A 21423-nucleotide genomic window follows, 5' to 3' on the forward strand; every position below is an offset into this window, starting at 1 on the left:
ATGACCCAGCAATCCCACTACTGGGCATATACCCTGAGAAAACCATAATTCAAAAAGAGTCATGTACCAAAATGTTCATTGCAGCTCTATTTACAATAGCCAGGACATGGAAGCAACCTAAGTGTCCATCTACAGATGAATGGATAAAGAAGATGTGGCACATATATACAATGGACTATTACTCAGCCATAAAAAGAAACGAAATTGAGCTATTTGTAATGAGGTGTATAGACCTAGAGTCTGTCATATAGAGTGAAGTAAGTCAGAAAGAAAAAGACAAATACCGGATGCTAACACATATATATGGAATTTAAGAGAAAAAAAAATGTCATGAAGAACCTAGGGGTAAGACAAGAATAAAGACACAGACCTACTGGAGAACGGACTTGAGGATATGGGGAGGGGGAAGGGTGAGCTGTGACAGGGCGAGAGAGAGTCATGGACATATACACACTAACAAACGTAAGGTAGATAGCTAGTGGGAAGCAGCCGCATGGCACAGGGATATCGGCTCGGTGCTTTCTGACCGCCTGGAGGGTGGGAGGGAGGGAGACGCAAGAGGGAAGAGATATGGGAACATATGTATATGTATAACTGATTCACTTTGTTATAAAGCAGAAACTAACACACCATTGTAAAGCAATTATACCGCAATAAAGATGTTAAAAAAAAAAGAACCACAAACTGAAAAAATTATAAATATTCATCTTATAGTTATTGTGGCATTTCAAATGAGTGAGAAAAAGGATGAGTTATTCATTATTGATAATACATTCATTACCTGAAAAAATTGTCTGTGTTATATTAGAAGCAACCAACTCCAGTGCACGCATAAATATTTCATTTTTACCAAATAAATAAAAGCATAGACTATTGAAAGAACCAGAGAGATTGTATGGTTCATCTTCATCACCTTACATTGGAAGAAAACTGATTTTAGAGAGGTTCAGTTTCTGTTAAAAGGCCAATTAATTTAGTAGAGAGCCATAATCTGGGTCTCTGATTCAGTGCTTATTCTACTATATTATGCTTTCTTTAGGAGACAGTTAAATACACATAGGCCTGATGGGAGGCCCAGATTTAATTACATTCTCATCCACAGAGACATAAATAGAGAATGGAATTAAAAGGTAATTAAGCTAGAAACCTTAAAAGTGTTGATATTTCCTATTTTCAAAAATCTCCAATAAAAGTAACCCCACAACAATTCTTATCAGAGCGAGAAAGCCCTTGAGTTTAATAAAAAAACTTCAAATGTCTAGACTTAATCTCACTTGCTATAGATTGAACTTTCTTCCTCATACTCTTCTTGGAGGAGTTCAAGACAAATTCTATAGAGGTCACTTTCATAGAACTCAATTTTAGTGGGAATCTAGAGATGGCAAAAAGTACACTTTTTCTTCAAGTAATATTATATTAGTTTGATTCCATTTTAGTTTCAAACATAAGAAACGGCGTTGTCAGAAGAATAGACCCCATTCAGGTATAATATTGATATAAGAAGGTTTAGATCATTTTCTGGATTAGTTGCCATAACCCAGAAACACTTCTGTTTCTGGGGTTGTAAAGTGTACACATGCTTGGTGCCCTGCCCAGTTCCCCTTCCCTGGCTGGTTCACTTATCTCCCAGCTGCAGTTGAGTACTGACTGCAACAACTCAGATTTACCTGTCTCCCAAGAATTGCCACCTGGCCTGATATACCTGGAAAATGACACTGTCTCCACAAAGTGTAGTCTACAGCTCATGACTGACTGATACTGGAGTACAAAAGGTCAGCTCCTTATCCACATGGGGCTTTGCATTACTATTTATGCTCCAGAGCTCACCTGGGGTCAGAATGACTCTAGGCTTCAGCTGAGCCCTCATGTTTGCCCAGATTCCTTGTATCTTGTTTATCTTACTCCCTTGCAGGTTTCACCTGAGTGCACTCTTTCACTAAATCACTTGCATAAGAATTCTCACATCAGGCTCTGATTCTAGAGGACACAACTTAGCACAAGGAATGGACAAGTAATTTCTCTGGTCCCCACAGAAAAATTGTTTTGCTTTGAACCACAAACAAAGATAAACAAAAAGAACCCTCTTACTTCAAGATACGATATTCCTCTGTTTATACTGAGTGATAATCTGTTGAGTCTACTCGTCCCTAAACAGCCTCCTGGATTCGTTGTTTCTCCTATCTTATGACCTATGGAAATATACACTTATTCCTCATACCCATCTATTTCTTCACCCTACTTAGCTTCTGACACTGTTTGTTTAGCTACAGCTACTTTTTTCGCAGTTTCTCATACAGAACTGAGTTATAGCTGAAGCATGACTTTAGGACCCACTTCACATGGCAGTAAGTAGAGGCAATTATAGGCAGCAGGTGGCCTTGTTAACAAAGGAGTGGTTCTCTGCAGTCTCTTGGAACATAGAACTGAACAATGAAGACCACATAAATAGAATGTAGAGGCAGTCAGTCATTCACTTCTCCCTTCAATCATGCATTCAACAAGTGTTTGTCAAATATCTTCCATGTGCCAAGAACTATGCTCTGCCTGGAAACACCATGGCAACCCTGTGCTAACCCAGACATAAACCTCGCCTTCAAGGAACTTAAATTCTATTGGAGGAGGTAAGAGAACTTTAATCCAGTAATTATAATAAATGTTATATGTTCTGTGATAGTGAAAGCAGAAGGTGCTCAGTTGCACATAGCAGAAGCATCATCTAACTCAGCATCCAGTACATGGCTTCCTAGGGGAAGCAACGACCAAACTGGGATGTGAAGTTTGAGTCACCATTAGCAGGCAAAATGGGAAAGTGGAAAGCACGCTCCAGACAGAAAAAAAAGACCATTAAGAGACCCAGAAGCAAAAGATGTCTGGAATATTTGAGGAAGGTGAAGTGCAGTATGTCTGGACTAGGGGAAAGGGAATGAGAAATTAGATGGTGACTAGAAAGGGAAAAGGGGACAGATCACAAAGCGCTTTGTGTTATTTATAACTGAGAGAATAAGATCCTTCTGTCTCACCTGTCTCTGAGTCAGGCTAACAATAAACTTCTCTTTTCATAGTTACATAATGTTCAGGAAACAAGTAACATTACACTTTACTAGAAGGTATATATTCATATTCCGGTCAGTGACAAAGCAGGGGACTTGAAAACAGTAGCAATTTTGAAGGTCTGAGCAGCTATATCCTCTCCCTGTGGTATCTCAACTCAATCATCTTTGGCCAATGTACTGTAATAATAGTACTGCAGCATCCTCACAATAGTGTTTACATTGGTATGGTTCTTTGACATTTACAAAGATTTTTCTTCTTTTTCTTGGACTCAGCCTACACTTTTGTTCTTAGCTACTAGCTACTAGTGTTTTTGGTTCAAGTGATACTTCCTATTAGGTGGGTCAGATAGGATATTTTATCACAGTCATTTAAGAGGAGGAAGTGAGACCAAACACTTTTAAATGTCTTTTATAAATTAAGAGAACAAGAACTGTCGAATTTTGGACACCATCCAGGTCTCTAGATTCTATGTCCAGAGCTCAGCCCCAAAGCACTGCACCCATCACATGTCCATCTCAGTCCCTCCCATGGCCTCTGGTCTCCACAAAGCAGAGGGATGGATTAAAGACTTAAAACGTTGTTTAAAATCATTAGCTTCTACGATCTGAGGTATCATATCTATGCCGATGTCCTGTTAGAGAAGAAAGCCTAATGGAAACAAGGTTCTTTCTTGTCAAAGAAAAAGAGGGGAGGAGGGAGAGTATCATGATTTTTGACAGGTTAGTTTTTAAATTTTCAAGTTTTTAGTCATTACAGTATACAAGTTGCACTAAGAAATAAACATCAGTGAGAAGAATAATTTTAAACATATAAGGATGACTTCAAACAGGACACTAATGATGTTTATCTGTCATGTGTTCGATAGAAATGGGGTCCAACTGTTGAGCACAACTGAATTATCAAGCAATGCATTGAAATGGCAGGTGGGGGGATTACAAATCAATTAGATTCTGCATGTTACAGTGCCTGGCAAACATCCAATTCTCTAGCAGATGAAAGTTTTTATCTTTCCTGAGAGTGATAAAACCTCTTTGCTGATGTTGTTCATTCTCTGTAGGAAATTAAGGACATTATTTGAGAAAATACGTAATTATTCACATGTTGCATAGAAGAAGTTTTTTCACAGTAAGAGATACTTAGAGATACTGATTTTTTTTTTTTTTTTTTTTTTTTTTTGCCGTACGCGGGCCTCTCACTGTTGTGGCCTCTCCCGTTGCAGAGCACAGGCTCCGGACGCGCAGGCTCAGCGGCCATGGCTCACGGGCCCAGCCGCTCCGCGGCATGTGGGATCCTCCCGTACCGGGGCACGAACCCGTGTCCCCTGCATCGGCAGGCGGACTCTCAACCACTGCACCACCAGGGAAGCCCCGATACTGATGTTTTAAATCTGTTTCCTTTGTGGTAATCACAAAGCCTCAGTCACATAGTGCAAGTCTATCACAGAACTTTCATGTATGTCCTGTGACGGCAGTTTTCTGAGTAAAGGAAAAAGAGCAGAGAGGACACAGCATATAATCAGGGGACATTGTTTTCAGCAGCCCAAAGAGGACACATACTCTGAAGACAATTGTGAGATAAGAAAGCTTCCTTTGAGGTCCTCCCTCATCCATTGAGACGCCCACTTTTATGCCATCCTTTACTGAAGCTCTACAATCATTAGTCCTGTGTTTGTCTCTGTCAGACTTAGCCTTAGAAATCTAGTTACTCTCTGCTGAATTATTGTTATTTTCACTTTCTACTCTATGTATTGTTTGGAAATTTTGCACTCACATTAGTTTTATAATGAGAAAATTAAAACATATTCCTATTTTGTGAAAATAAGGTGTTTGTGGATATTTTTTAAAGACTGAATTATAGAAAAAAACCAATGGGAAAATTAATGAGGAAGATGTTGCCTCATTTCTTCTGTTCCAACACAACCCATTTGTATCCTGAGAGCGACGAAACACTTCAGATATTTCTAATGGAGGGAATTTAATACTGGGGATAGGGTACACGTGTGATGGAAGAGCTAAGAAGCTAAATATAGGCTCAGGAGACAACATGGCAATTAATGTCATTAAGTAACAGTTAAGAAAACAGTGACTGATTTAGAGTCAAGTCTGTAAAAGATGATTTCAAGATTATACCATATTTCTTGAGATATTTTTGGGAAAATGTCTGTTTTTAAGAGAAATTAGAAACCAAGAGGAAAACCTGGTTTAGAAGGAAAGATAATGATTTGAGGTGATTATGGAAAATACAAGCAGACATTTTAAGTATTATTACCAGTATTTGGCACATAGTAAATGTGGGTTTTGCTTTGATTTTTTTAAAAAATTATGTAAGAAGTATTATATTAAGATAATGGTTAAATTACCTGTATAAATTTAATATTTATCAATAGTGGATAAAATCACAAACAGTATATGCAGATGATAGATAAAAAGCCAAGCACCAGACTTAAGACTTAAGAAAGAAAAATTAGACGAGACAAATAATATATATTGTGCATCTCTGATGAACTACATTCAATATGAGGTGCTTTATGAAATGTGGAAACAGTAATTAACAAAAGCCTCCTGAGAAAAACACAGAATCAGAATTATGAGTCTTTAAAAAGAAATCACATTTAGTTAAAGGGACACTGAGGCAAATCATTTGGACCTAAAAATGCTTTTTGTAAATGTTCAGGCACTATGCTGTAAATCTCTTTACCTTTACCTGACTGATAAGAAATGATACAAAATACTACGAACCATAGAAACAAAAAAGCGTCCCCTTTTTTCCAGGTTTATTTAAACTGACATAATAACATTGTGTAAATTTAAGGTGTAAAACGTGTTGATTTGATACACTTACACATTGCAAAATAATTACCAACATACCTTAGCTAACACCTCTATCAAGTCACATAATTACCATTTCTTTTTTGGTCTCAAGAATAATTTTGTCCATGTTCTCACCTCTTTCAAAATTAATAGGTTTCTTCTCATATGTTTTTCATTTTTCCTATAAAGTGATTAGGAGTTTTTGCTGCCACTTTCTTTTACTACTGAGCTTACCTCTACCTAGCTAGAGATGTAAACATTGTAACAGCACGGACACCAATGTTCAGGAGACCTGGTGCAGGTAACTATGGAAAGTCATGAGTCATGGTATATTTGTTTTCCATATTGCTGATGTAACAAACACTACCATGAACATTGTGGTAATTTGTGGATTAAAAAAAAACACAAAGATTTGTTTTCTTACTGTTTTGTAGGTGAGAGTCTGACACAGGTCCTCTGGAGGCTCCATGGGAAAATCCACTCCTTACTTTTTTCTAGCTTTTAGAAACCACATGCATTTCTTCCGTGCTGGTCCCTTTCGTCCATGAGCTAGCAACATCGCGTCTTTCTGACCTTTCCTCCATTGTGAGACGCCATGCCTCCCCACAGCTGCAAAAGGTTCTCCATTTTAAGGACTCATGTGATTACATTGGTTCCATCTGGATTATCCAGGATAATTTCCCCATCTGAACGTCATTAGATTAGCAACCTTCATTTCATCTTTATATTTAATTCCCTTTTGCCACGTTCACAGGTCCTGGTGTTTCTGACATGAACCTCTTTGGCAGGGGCATAATTATTTTGCCTGTCACCCATAGATGAGATATTGTTAATCACTTCAGTTGTAACTGAATTTATAAAGAAACTTACTATTCTTGCTGTTGATACTTTTCCCAATTACTTTCCCAACTGGAGATAATTAGATATTACAGAAACCTGAGAAGCTTCTAGTGTTTGGAATAACTGACCTTCAGTAACTATCTCTGCTGCTGCTATTTATAAGAATTTCCAATGAAACCAATGTGCATCTAAGAATTTATGAACATAAAATAAAAGAACATTTTTTCTCTCGCATGTTCTTATTTCATTCTTTTTTTTAATAGATCTTTATTGGAGTATAATTGCTTCACAATACTGTGTTAGTTTCTGTTGCACAACAAAGGGATTCAGCCACATGCATATACGTGCCCATATCCCCTCTCTCTTGGGCCTCCCTGCCATCCTCTCTATCCCACCCCTCTAGGTCATCACAAAGCACTGAGCTGATCTCCCTGTTGCTGTGCTGCTGCTTCCCACCAGCCAACTATTTTACATTTGGTAGTGTACATATGTTGATGCTACTCTCACTTTGCCCCAGCTTCCTCCTCCTACCCCGTATCCTCAAGTCCATTTTCTATGTCTACCTCCTTATTCCTGCCCTGCAACTAGGTTCATCAGTACCATTTTATTTATTTTTTAGATTCCATATACATATTTTAGCATACGGTATTTGTTTTTCTCTTTCTGACTTACTTCACTCTGTATGACAGACTCTAGGTCCATCCACCTCACTACAAATAACTCAATTTCATTTCTTTTTATGGCTGAGTAATATTCCATTGTATACATGTGCCACATCTTCTTTATCCATTCATCTGTTGATGGACACTTAGGTTGCTTCCATATCCTGGCTATTGTAAATAGTGCTGCAATGAACACTGTGGTACATGTCTCTTTTTGAATTATGGTTTTCCCAGGGTATATGACCAGTAGTGGGATTGCTGGGTCATATGGTAGTGCTATATTTAGTGCTTTAAGGAACCTCCATACTCTTCTCCATAGTGGTTGTATCAATTTACATTCCCACCAACAGGGCAGGAGGGTTCCCTTTTCACCACACCCTTTCCAGCATATATCATTTCTAGATTTTTTGATTATGGCCATTCTGACCAGTGTGAGGTGATACCTCATCGTACTATTGATTTGCATTTCTCTGATAATTAGTGATGTTGAGCACCTTTTCATGTGCCTCTTGGCCATCTGTATGTCTTCCTTGGTAAAATGTCTATTTAGGTCTTCTGCCCATTTTTTAAATGTATTGTTTGTTTTTTGATATTGAGCTCCATGAGCTATTTGTATATTTTGGAGATTAATCCTTTGTTGTTTCATTTGCAAATATTTTCTCCCATTCTGAGGGTTGTCTTTTCATTTGTTTACGGTTTCCTTTGCTGTGCAAAAGCTTTTTAAGTTTAATTAAGTCCCATTTGTTTATTTTTGTTTTTATTTCAGTTACTCTAGGAGGTGGGTCAAAAAAGACTTGCATGGTTTATGTCAAAGAGGGTTTTTCCTATGTTTTCCTCTAAGAGTTTTATAGTGTCTGGTCTTACATTTAGGTCTTTAATCCATTTTGAGTTTATTTTTATGTATGGTGTTAGGTAGTATTCTAATTTCATTCTTTAACATGTAGCTGTCCAGTTTCCCCAGCACCCCTTATTGAAGAGGCTGTCTTTTCTCCATTGTATGTTCTTGCCTGTGTTGTAAATTAGATGCCATATGTATGTGGGTTTATCTCTGGGCATTCTATCCTGTACCATTGATCTATATTTCTGTTTTTGTGCTGGTACCATTCTGTCTTGATTACTGTAGCTTTGTGGTAGAGTTTGAAGTCAGGGAACCTGATTCCTGCAGCTCCATTTTTCTTTTTCAAGATTGCTTTGGCTATTTGGGGTCTTTTGTGTTTCCATACAAATTCTGAAATTTTTTATTCTAGTTGTGTGAAAAATGCCATTGGTAGTTTGATAGGGATTGCATTGAATCTGTAGATTGTTTTGGGTAGCATAGTCATTTTCACAATATTGATTCTTCCAATCCAAGAACATGGTATATTTCTCCATCTGTTTATGTCATCTTTGACTTCTTTTATCAGCGTTTTATAGTTTTCTGAGTACAAGTCTTTCACTTCCTTAGGCAGGTTTATTCCTAGGTATTTTATTCTTTTTGTTGCAATGGTAAATGGGAGTGTTTCCTTAATTTCTTGTTCTGATTTTTCAGTGTTGGTATATAGGAATGCCAGAGAGTTCTGTGCATTAACTTTGTATCCTGCAAACTTCCCAAATTCATTGATTAGTTCTAATAGTTTTCTGGTGCCATCTTTAGGATTCTCTATGTATAGTATCATGTCATCTGCAAACAGTGACAGTTTTACTTCTTTTCCAATTAGGATTCCTGTTACTTCTTTTTCTTCTCTGATTGCTGTGGCTAGGACTTCCAAAACTATGTTGAATAAGAGTGGTGAGAGTGGACATCCTTGTCTTGTTGCTGATCTTAGTGGAGATGCTTTCAGTTTTTCACCATTGAGTATGATGCTTGCTGTAGGTTTGTCATATATATCGCCTTTATTATGTTGAGGTAGGTTCCCTCTATGCCCATTTCCTGGAGAGTTTTTATCATAAATCGGTGTTGAATTTTGTCAAGAGCTTTTTCTCCATCTGTTGAGATGATCATATGGTTTTTATTCCTTAATTTGTTAATGTGGTGTATCACATCGATTGATTTGCATATTTTGAAGAATCCTTGCATCCCTGGGATAAACCCCACTTGATCATGGTGTATGATCCTTTTAATGTACTGTTGGAGTCTGTTTGCTAGTATTATGTTCAGGATTTTTGCATCTATGTTCATCAGTGATATTGATCTATAATTTTCTTTTTCTGTGACATATTTTTCTGGTTTTGGTATCAGGGTGATGGTGGCTTCGTAGAATGAATTTCGGAGTGTTTCTCCCTCTGCAATTTTTTGGAAGAGTTTGAGAATGACTGGTGTTAGCTCTTCTCTAAATGTTTGATAGAATTTGCCTGTGAAGCCATCTGGTCCTGGACTTTTGTTTGTTGGAAGATTTTTAATTATGGTTTCAATTTCATTACTTGTGATAGGTGTGTTTATATTTTCTAATTCTTCCTGGTTCAGTCTTGGAATATTGTACCTTTCCATGAATTTGTCCATTTCTTCGGGGGTGTCCATTTTATTGGCATATACTTGTTTGTAATAGTCTCTTATAATCCTTTGCATTTCTGTAGTGTCAGTTGTGATATTCCTTTTTCATTTCTAATTTTATTGATTTGTGTCCTCTCCCTTTTTTTCTTGATGAGTCTGGTAAGGGTTTATCAGTTTTGTTTATCTTCTCAAAGGACCAGCTTTTAGTTGTATTGATCTTTGCTACTGTTTTCTTAGTTTCTATTTCATTTATTTCTGCTCTGATTTTTATGATTTCTTTCCTTCTACTGACTTTGTGTTTTCTTTGTTCTTCTTTCTCTAGTTGTTTTAAGTGTATGGTTAGATTGTTTACTTGAGATTTTTGTTGTTTCTTGAGGTGAGACTGTATTGCTATAACCTTCCCTCTTAGAACTGCTTTTGCTGCATCCCATAGGTTTTGGGTCATCATGTTTTCATTGTCATTTGTTTCTATGTATTTTTAAATATTTTCTTTGATTTCTTCAGTGATCTCTTGGTTATTTAGTAGTGCACTGTTCAGCCTCCATGTATTTGTGTTTGATACAGGTTTTTTCCTGTAATCAATTTCCAATCTCATAGCATTGTGTTCAGAAGAGATACTTGATACAATTTCCATTTTCTTAAATTTTCCAAGGCTTGATTTGTCAGCCAAGTTGTGATCTATCCTGGAGAATGTTCCATGTGCACTTGAGAAGAAATCGTATTCTGCCACTTCTGGGTGGAATGTTCTGTAAATATCAATTAGATCTCTCTGGTCTATTGTGACATCTAAAGCTTGTGTTTCCTTATTTATTTTCTGTTTAGATGATCTGTCCATTGGTGTAGTGGGGTGTTAAAGTCCCCTACTATTATTGTGTTACCGCTGATTTCTCCTTTTATGGTTGTTAGCATTAGCCTTATGTATTGAGATGCTTCTATGTTGGGTGCATACATATTTATAATTGTTATATCTTCTACTTGGATTGATCCTTTGATCATTATGTAGTGTCCCCTCCTTATCTCTTGTAACAGTATTTTTTAAAGTCTGTTTTATTTGATATGAGTATTGCTACACCAGCTTTCTTTTGATTTCCATTTGCATGGACTATCTTTTTCCATTCCTTCACTTTCAGTCTTTATGTGTCCCTAGGTCTGAAGCAGGTCTCTTGTAGACAGCATATATATGGGTCTTGTTTTTGTATCCATTCAGCCAGTCTGTTTCTTTTGGTTGGGGCATTTAATTCATTTACATTCAAGGTTATTATCGACATGTATGTTCCTATTACCATTTTCTTAATTGTTTTGGGTTTGTTTTTGTGGATCTTTTTCTTCTTTTGTGTTTCCTGTTTAGAGAAGTTTCTTTATCATTTGTTTTAAAGCTGGTTTAGTGGTTCTGAATTCTCTTATCTTTTGCTTGTCTGAAAAGCTTTTGACTTCTCCACTGAATCTGAAATAGATCCTTGCTGGGTAATCTTGGTTGTAGGTTTTTCTCTTTCATCACTTTAAGTGTATCCTACTACTCCTTTCTGGCCTGCAGAGTTTCTGCTGAAAAATCAGCTGAAAATGTTATGGGGATTCCTTTGTATGTTATTTTTTTTTTCTCTTGCTGCTTTTAATACTTTTTCTTTGAATTTAATTTTTGTTAGTTAGATTAATATGTGTCTTGATGTGTTTTTCCTAGGGTTTATTCTGTATGGGATTCTCTGTGCTTCCTGGACTTGGGTGACTATTTCCATTCCCATATTAGGGAAGTTTTCAACTCTAATCTCTTCAAATATTTTCTCAGATGGTTTCTTTTTCTCTTCTTCTTCTGCGACTCCTATAATTTTAATGTTGGTGCATTTAGTGTTGTCCCAGAGGTCTCGGAGCTTCTCTTCAATTCTTTTCATTCTTTTTTCTTTACTCTGCTCCTCAGCAATTATTTCCACCATTTTGTCTTCCAGCTCACTTATTTGTTATTCTGCCTCAGTTATTCTGTTATTGATTCCTTCTGGTGTATTTTTCATTTTAGTTATTGTGTTGTTCATCTCTGTTTGTTTGTTCTTATTTCTTCTAGATCTTTGTTAAACATTTCTTGTATTTTCTCAATCTGTGCCTCCATTCTATTTCTGAGATTCCAGATCATCTTTACTATCACTACTCTGAATTCTTTTTCAGGTAGATTTCCTATTTCCTCTTCATTTATTTGGTCCTGTAGGTTTTTACCTTGCTCCTTCATCTGTGACATATTTTTTTGCCTTTTTTTTTTTCTTTTAATGTGTGGGATTGTGTTCTTGTCTTACTGGTTGTTTGGTCTGAGGCTTGCAGCACTGGAATTTGTAGGCTATTGGGTAGAGCTGGGTCTTGGTGATGAGATGAAGAACTCTGTGTGACCTCATTTTGATGAATATTCCCTGGGGTCTGAGCTTCTCTGTTAGTTCGGTGGTTTGGACTTGAAGCTCCCACTGCAGGAGCTTCTGCCTGACCCCAGGCTCGTGAATCGAGATCCTGCAAGCCACTGGTTCACTTTGGGGTTCCTCCCGTCTCCTTGGGCATCAGGGTCCCCCATCAGAGGCCAGCTTGTGGGGAGACGCTACGTCTCCTTGTGGGGAGACGCTAATTTCCACATCTTCCCATACTGCCATCTTGACATTATTTATTTCTCATCAGCATGAATGAAGTTGCCATGACTTTAAATCTCAACATACAGATAACAAATGTGTTCAAATCTTTCATTAATTTGCCTAATAAGTAATATTTGTGGCATTCTAATCCTTACTGCCAATTCTTGGCCTTCTTTCTATTCTCTTTTTAAGCTCTCTGTGATGTCATTGATCATATTATTTATTTTATTTTGGTCTGCTATTCCCCACTAGAAAGTTAAGTTCATGAGGCAGAGATTTATTTTTGTTGCAGTAGGTATTCAGTACTGTCCTCTCCCCACCCCACCCTCCCAGCACCTAGAATAATGTCAGGCCCTTCACATTGACACTCAAGGAAAATACACGTGAAAAGACTAAAGATGGTGTAGAGTTGTGGAAGCCAGTTGAGGTGAGGGTATCTTCTCTGCCCCCAAGATGATCCAGTGAATCTGCTTTATGGCACCTCCACTTATGAAACAAAAGGGAGAAACCAGTGACACAGCGGCCAGCCTGACATTGGATCCCTATTCAAAGTGAAGATATAAGCACAGTTAGAAGTATATACTCACATTGGTGTGAATGGTGAAATGTTTGTGCACCTAGAAACACTTAAGTACATATTTCTTACAGTATAAATAATTAAGTAGCTCTACCTATTTCAACTAGAGTAAACTTTTCCTAGTCATTATTTCCTTTAACAGATCTATCGTTTAAAACTTCCACAGGTTCTATCAGCCATTAATTAGCTCACAAATATTTATTAAGGGTTTTCTATGGACAAGACCTCATGTTAAGTTGGATACAAGGAGCAGAGGAGGGAATCAGTGCATCTTCACCTTAATTAACTTCTAATGACTGCTGTAGTGTCCCCTCTGCCCCACGCCCACTGAATCTTATGTTTTTTTCCACAGTCAGAGAAAACAAAAGAACTAGCCAACTCTCCCCACTGGTTTGAAAATTCCTTTGAATATGAGAATCATAAAAAGCTATTTTAAACAATGTTTCCACTAAGCCAGTACCAACACTTGCCAAGTTGATGATAATGATGACTATATTCCAATCAGAAGTTACTCTGTGAATATCATGCCTTTTGTAGTCATAAGTCAAAAAAGAAAGAAAAAGAAAGAAAAATGCTGACATTCATCTATAATATGATGTATCCCTCTAAGAGAGGACTTCATAGGAACAATTTGGCAAATCATAGTTTAATGGTGTGGAGCTCCTTTTTCCCCTCTGACTTCATCTGCTACTGTTGCTGTCTTGCCCATTCTACTCAAACCAGGCTGGCTTATTTCTATCTTTTAAACATAGCAGCCATGCTACCATCTCAGAGTCTTTCCACTTCCTCTTCCGTTTCTCTGGAATGCTTTGTTCTAAGATATCCACACATGTTTCACTCCTTCACCTTCCTCAGGACACTACTTAGATGCAAACTTATCAGCGAGACCATCCTTAGTCACCCCTCATAAAGTTGCAAAGCCCCAACCCTAAATTCTATATTCTTTCCTGTTTATTATTTCTCTCTGTTATACTGTTATTATCTTTTTCTTTTGCGTTATGTGGGCCTCTCACTGTTGTGGCCTCTCCCATTGCGGAGCACAGGCTCCGGATGTGCAGGCTCAGCAGCCACGGCCCACAGGCTCAGCCATTCCATGGCATGTGGGATCCTCCAGGACCGGGGCCCGAGCCCGCATCCCCTGCATCGGCAGGTGGACTCTCAACCACTGTGCCACCAGGAAAGCCCTGTTATTATCTTTATTGTCTACGTTATCCCTCCAGAATTTACAATCATGAGGCAGAGAATATTTAGTGGACCCCCCTCACATAGAACTTTCCTAAGCACTCAGTAAACATCTGTTAAAGGAGTAGATTTCAATGACACCTAATCTAATTCCAGAATTCCAGTAGGTAGCTTCGGTACCTAACCAACTGCTGAGTTCTTAAGGGTAGGCTCTCTATCTTGTTTGTTTGTTTACTTTGTAGCTCCACAGTGCCTGGAAAAAAGTAGTCATTTATAGGTATATTAAATTTAAAGTTAGTTATATTTTATAATAACCCTGGAAATCTATTGTCATAGAACAGTTTTGAGTCCCAGGTCTATTTAATTTTATGTAATAATTCATGAAATAGGACACATTTAAGACAGTGAGTGATTTTGTGGAGTAGAGGTAATTGGAAAGAGAGTTAAGTCCTTTCCTGATATGAGAGAATTAAGCATATTTAATTTCACTTCAAATAGTTTTACCATATTCAGGGTAGGGAGCTTTATGCTAGAGAGGAACCATAAATCCCACGAAAATACTATTCTCCTCTGAGAAGAAGTGCAGTGTGTGGGAGGAGATTCTGGCAAAATGGTCACTTACTAAATTCAGCCAAAATCTTGATGGTTTAAGCAGAAAATATGGTATTTTGAAAAGTTATACCCCAGAATAGAATACTTGAAGTTTGCTTTGGTTTAATTATAGACCTTCCTGATTTCCTAAGCCAAGCTGTTGCCTGTTGGTGGCCCTTCACATAGAAACAGCATTAATATAGCAATGCTTTACATTAGCTCTCAGTGGTTCTGCTGCTTCAAGCTTTCTCCAATTTGGTAAACTTGTCTTGCACAATTCTGATCACACTTTCTATACAAGCATTTAAAAAATATTTTTCACATACTGACACCAGCCTATAACATGAAAAAAGGGGGGACAAGGACAAAATAAATCTGGAAATTCACATATATGCTGAGGTAATTATATTAAGGGACACTATGTAGATTCGATTCTTTTCCCTTATTTTATCTCCTGCACTCTTTCATTCCCTATACTGTAAGTCCATTTATTGCCATCCATTAACAAGGAGTAAAAAGGATTCTGAGCTTCTTAAACCCAGGATTCAATACGGGAAAGATAAAAAGTATATCTTAGGTATTTTCATCAGACCTCAAAATAGAATCTGATGTTTTCCCAATTATCTCTTTAAGGTATTATAGTAATTACCTAGTTTCTCCATTATGGTACATTATAGTAACTGTACCTACTTTCTCTCTGTTCAATCCAAATATTGTCTCCTTTCTCTGTTTAAGTATTAAGCAAGTGAGTAGCAAATTTGTGAACATAAAACAGACATGATTTTGAAAACCCACATGGTATGAAGTCTGATAAGTTCTCTTTTCCTCTAGGAAATAATCTAACACAAAATAGTAATTAAGCATTTTTTAATGAGAATGCTTTGAGAGAAGCACTATTAAGCTCTCCTATTTAATCTGATTACCTAAAAATATTTTTATTATTTTCATGAGTTAACAATATACACTATAACCAACTTTTTCTTTGGCTGAGATAATTTTCTAAACAGGTGGTTTTTCCTAAAACACTTGAACCATTCACATATATATAATATATATATATATATATATCCACTGTAAAATGAGATATAATACAGTGGTAATATATATATTATGACTGTAAAATGAGAAAGTACTGTCAGTAAAAAGTTCAAGATTAAAACATAAGATTTTTTTTTAAAGAGCAGCTATAATTTTCAGACTTAATGATGAACCCTGTTGCCCACATTTCCCCTGAGAATTTATGTCATATGATTAAGAAAAACAGTTAAAGTAGATCTGGTAGAATTAAGCTACAAATAATAGTTCAAACCAATGTAGATGGGAATACCTCAATTCTCAATGATGAAATAATTGTCTGTGGATCTGAACTGACTATGTAACTTTTTGTTCTTTAAGAATATTTCTCTATTTTACAGTGGAGAAAACCAAATACTATCTCAACCAGGTGATCAAGATTAACATCAACAGCAATAAGTTGATGGAATGTACCCTTGATACGATGTAATGAGAACTGTACTTTACCATTGGGTCTTCCTCTCCAAAACCCATAACCCTTGTCTAACTACTACAAAAACATCAAACAACTCCAAATTATAAAACATTCTATAAAATGCCTGACCAGTTTTCCTTAAAAATGTCAAGGTCATCAAAAACAAAGAAAGTCTGAAAACACATAACAATTAAGAGCAGCCTAAGGAAACTTGATGACTAAATGTAATGTGGTATCCTGTATGGTATTTTGGGGAAAAAAAAGGACATTATGTAAAAACTAAGGAACCTAAATCAAGTATGTGCTTAATGAGAATAAAAATAATGTATCAATATCAGTTAATAGTTGTGACAAATGTAACAAATGTAAAATACATAAGGTGTTAATAATAGGGGAAACTGGATATAGACACTACTACCTTTGTAACTTTTCTGTAAATCAAAAACTATCCTAAAATAAGTTTATTAAATGTTTTGTAAAGTTTACCAAATGTGTTCATATAAATTTTTCATAATATATTTATTAATAAATATGAAATGAAGTAAAAAAATACAAAATATTAGTTTCTCAGTTCTACTAACCATATTTAAAGTGTTCAATAACCACATATGACTAGAAGCTATCTTATAAGACATCACAGATATTGAAAGAATTTATCATCACAGAAAGTTGTTGTGTTGTACAGTGCCGAAATTTAGAGGTGTCTCTCTTCCAATTCCTGACACTGGTCTTGAAGACGTCATTTTGTATTTGTTGATTTTGTATTTGTAGGTATGCATGTCATTTCACTGATTTCTGCTATTTTTCTGTATTATTATTTTTTTCTTTTTACTTCCTGCGGGTTTACTTTCTTGTTCAATTTTTTAGCTTCTTGTTAAACTAAGAATAGATTCATGGTCTCAAGTGTTGTTGTTGTTGTTTTTTTAAATACATACATGTAGAGATAAACATTTCACTGTAAACATATACAATTAAAGCCTTAAGATTAGCTACATCTCACAAGTAGTGATATTTTCATTATTCTCAGTTTAATATATATCCTGACTTGCATGTGCTCTCCTCTTGTCTTGGTGTAATGTTATCAAACATTTTACTTCTGTACATGTTATACATGTTACACAACATAATTTATTGTTATTTTAAAGGATCAATATCATTTTAAAATTTTCTCACATGTTTACACTTCTGATAATCTTCATTCTTTCATGCAATTCCATGCTTACAATAATTTTCTCTTTTAGTGTGTCTTATTTTAGCAATAGTTTCTGTCAGCTTTTGCTTGTCTAGAAACATCTTTATCTTGATTTCATTTTAGGAAGATATTGTTTCTGGGTATAAAATTCTAGTTCGAAGTCTTTTGTTTATTTATTTGACTTTTCAGCAGCACATTAAATGTATCATTCCATTGTCTTCTGGGTTCTATAGGTTTAACTAAGAAACAAGATATACATTTTTTTTTCCTTTAAAGTTACCAAACCTTTTCTGTGGCTGCTTTTAAGATTTTCTATTTGATTTAGTTTTGAAATGTTTACTATTGTGAGCTCTGGTGTGGTTTTTCTTGATATTGATCCTGCTCAGGGTGGGCAGAGATTTGTGAATCTATGAGTTTAAATTATTCATCATTTTTTGGAAAAATCTTTACTTTTATGTTTTAAAATATTGCTTCACTCCAATTATATTTTTCTCTTTCAGAAAATCTAATTGGGTACATATTTGACCATTTGATCCACGTATTTCTTTTGTTCTATACTTTTCATTCTTTGTTTCCCTCTGTGCTGTAGTCTGATCATTTTCTAATGATATGTCTTCAGGTTTATTACTTTTCTTCTTCTGTGTCCAGTACTGTATATTAAATCTATCAATAAGTTATTAATATTAGATATTTTATTTTAAAATATAGATTTCAATTTTCTGTAGACATTGGCCATATTTTTCATATGTCTGTCTATATTTTCCTCTATTTTCTTAATATACAGTAATCATGGTTATTTTTAAATCCCTATATGCTAACTCCATATGTGTTTTTTTTTCCCTTTTCCCTTTCTTACCAATCACATTTTCCTGTATTTCATACATCTGGCAATTTTTTGCTTTTTATTATTTTACATTGTGCATTGTATATAAAGTAACCATACAGAGTGAAGTCATTTTAATGATCTTCTAGAAAGTTTACCATACTATTGATAAAACCAACTGTGCATTAATAATGAACTATCTAAATTAGTGAACTAATAACCACAAAACAGAAAGGATGCTCTTGGAGCTAAAAGGGAAAGGTTTCCAGGGTATATTGTTAAGTATAAAAAAAGTACAATAAAGAAGACTATGTTGCTCTACATGATTAACATCAGGGAAATGCAATTCAAAACTACAATGGGATACAACCTCACATCTGTTAGAATGGCTATCATCAAAGAGACCAGAAATAACAAGTTGGTGAGGATATGGAAAAAAAAGAACACTTGTGCACTGTTGGTAGGGATGCAAATCAGTGCAGCCTCTATAGAAAACAGTACGGAAGTTCCTCAGAAAATTAAAAACAGAACTACCATATCATCCAGCAATTCTGCTTCTGGGTACAAACTGAAGAAAAACAATAGTACTAATTCAAAACAGATATATGCACCCCTGTGTTCCTTGCAGCATTATTTATAATAGCCAAGATAATGGAAGCAACCTAAGTGCCCATGGACAGATGAATAGATAAAGAAGGTGGATACAATGCAATATTACTCAGCTATAAAAAAGAATGAAATCTTGACACTGTGGCAACATGGATAGATCTTGAGGACATTATGCTAAGTGGAATTAGTCAGCCAGAGAAAGACAAACATTTTATAACCTCTCTTATATGTTGAATCTAAATAAATAAATATTAACCTATAACACACATATAATGTATAGTAACATATAATAATATATATTATTATAAATAAATACAAACAAGGTCATAGATACAAAGAACAGATTGGTGGTTGCCAGAGACAGAGGATGGAGGTGGGACAAATGGGGGAATTTGTTTTTAAGTTTAAATAAGTTGAATTAAAAAAAAAAGAAGAATGTGGTATTTTGTAAAGAAAGTACAGGCATGAAACAATTTTGGAACCATAAACAAGAGGTATTTAGCTTAATTTTTTTTACTATTAATGTAAAAATCCCAATAAAGATCCTGGAAAGTACATCTTTTCATTCCTGTAGTACCCCAGAAAAGTTATATCTCCTTTTTAAATGGAAGAAAGGGTCGATGAAGAGGGAGAAAAAAAGCAAGAAGAAACAAGTAGAAGGAAAAGGCAAGGAGATGAGAGGAGAAAAAGGAAGAAGTAAATAACACAGTATCTGAAAATGACAGCACCAATTACAGCCTTAGAAGTTACCATACATAACTGGATCACATTCCTCATCAAAGGTAAAAGTATTCTTCGGAGAAATAGTAAAGCATTCATTTTTAATTGTGTATTCTTTTATAATAAAATTATTCATTTTTATATCAGATTGTCTCTACTTTTAAGTACCCAGCTAAGCAAATATTAGGTCAATTGCTATATGTATGAATCAAAGCCATATCTTGACTTAATTTTGGCCCTTATTCCAATTTCACTGTATGGTATCTCATCCAAATATGTTAACACTAAAAAACTAACTTCTGCCCAATAAGGAGAGTGACCTCCTCAAATACAAATAATATTCATTCTCTGGCAAACAGTATAACTTATATGAAAACCTTTATTTATACATTTACTTGTGTAATATAATTAAATTTGTACATATGTTTATAAACGTAAGGTGGTAGGACTTACAACAACAAAGGTAAATAGCAAAAACCATAAGCCATAAATTCTTAGCATTAACCCTAAGATTCACAAAGTGATGAACATCTGACTCAATCTAGAGAATTCCTAAAATATTCATGTCAGATAACTATTAATACAACAAGTAACTGAACTCTCAGTACTGTTCAAGACAATGCACATCAGTATCTGACAGCTCTGATTGTTAGAAATGTAATTCTTACGCTGAGTAAAATTAATTCATTCTCTCCTTAGGTCATCTCACCTATTAATTAGCATGTACAATTTCCAAATCTATCTAAATCACCAGACTTGTCCTCCCAAGAAATTCTAGGCTTGAATTCAAATTATCTCTTATTATCACTACCTTTTATTATCAGGTATACAGAGTAAACTCTTCTAAATCAAAGTGACCAGAATTGCATCTGAATGTCCTTATCCTTCCCACATCTGCATTACCTATTTCACACCCTCCTAATTACATTAGAAAATGTCTTTAATTTTGACCTCTACTTCATCACATATAGTAATTCCCCAATGCGGGGAACACAGGTTCAATCCCTGGTCCGGGAAGATCCCACATGCCATGGAGCAACTAAGCCCATGTGCCACAACTACTGAGCCTGCACTCTAGAGCCTGTGAGCCAGAACTACTGAACTCGCCTGCCACAACTACTGAAGCCCAGGCACCTACAGCCCGTGCTCCACAACAAGAGAAGCCACCGCAATGAGAAGCCTGTGCACCGCAACGAAGAGTAGCCCCCACTTGCCACAACAAGAGGAAGCCCACGTGTAGCAATGAAGACCCAGTGCAGCAAATAAATAAATAAATAAATAAGGTTTTCAAAAAAATTTTGAAATGCAATTTCAATGTCATGTTTCATGAAAACTCTGGTAATATATTTTTATTTGCAGTACCATTGAATCGATAGCATTTAAGGGAGTATTGCTATTTTTACAACTATAATCTTATTGAGGAACAAAGGCTTTCTCTCCATTTATATATCTTCTTTATCAAATTTTAGTAAAGTTTTATTTTTTCGATATAGGTTTTGCATACCTTTTTTAGAATTTTCCCAAGTGTTTTTTAGTATTTACTTTTTATTGCTATAAGTGGTACCTATTTTTAAAAAGATTTTTATTGAAAAATAGTATACATTCAGAAAATAAACATATCAAAAGAGTATAGCTTAATGAATTTACATTTTAAGTAAAATTAAATCAATGAATTATAATTAAGTTAAAGTATGTTCAGTTTAACTGTGTAACCAGCATCAAATCAAGAAAGAGAACATTAATTGACGTCTTTTAAAAAAATTATCCTTTTTGATTTGTGTTGCATGTTTTTTACAGCTATCAA

Source organism: Delphinus delphis, chromosome 12 (assembly GCF_949987515.2).
Source record: "Delphinus delphis chromosome 12, mDelDel1.2, whole genome shotgun sequence".
In the NCBI taxonomy this organism is placed as follows: Eukaryota; Metazoa; Chordata; class Mammalia; order Artiodactyla; family Delphinidae; genus Delphinus; species Delphinus delphis.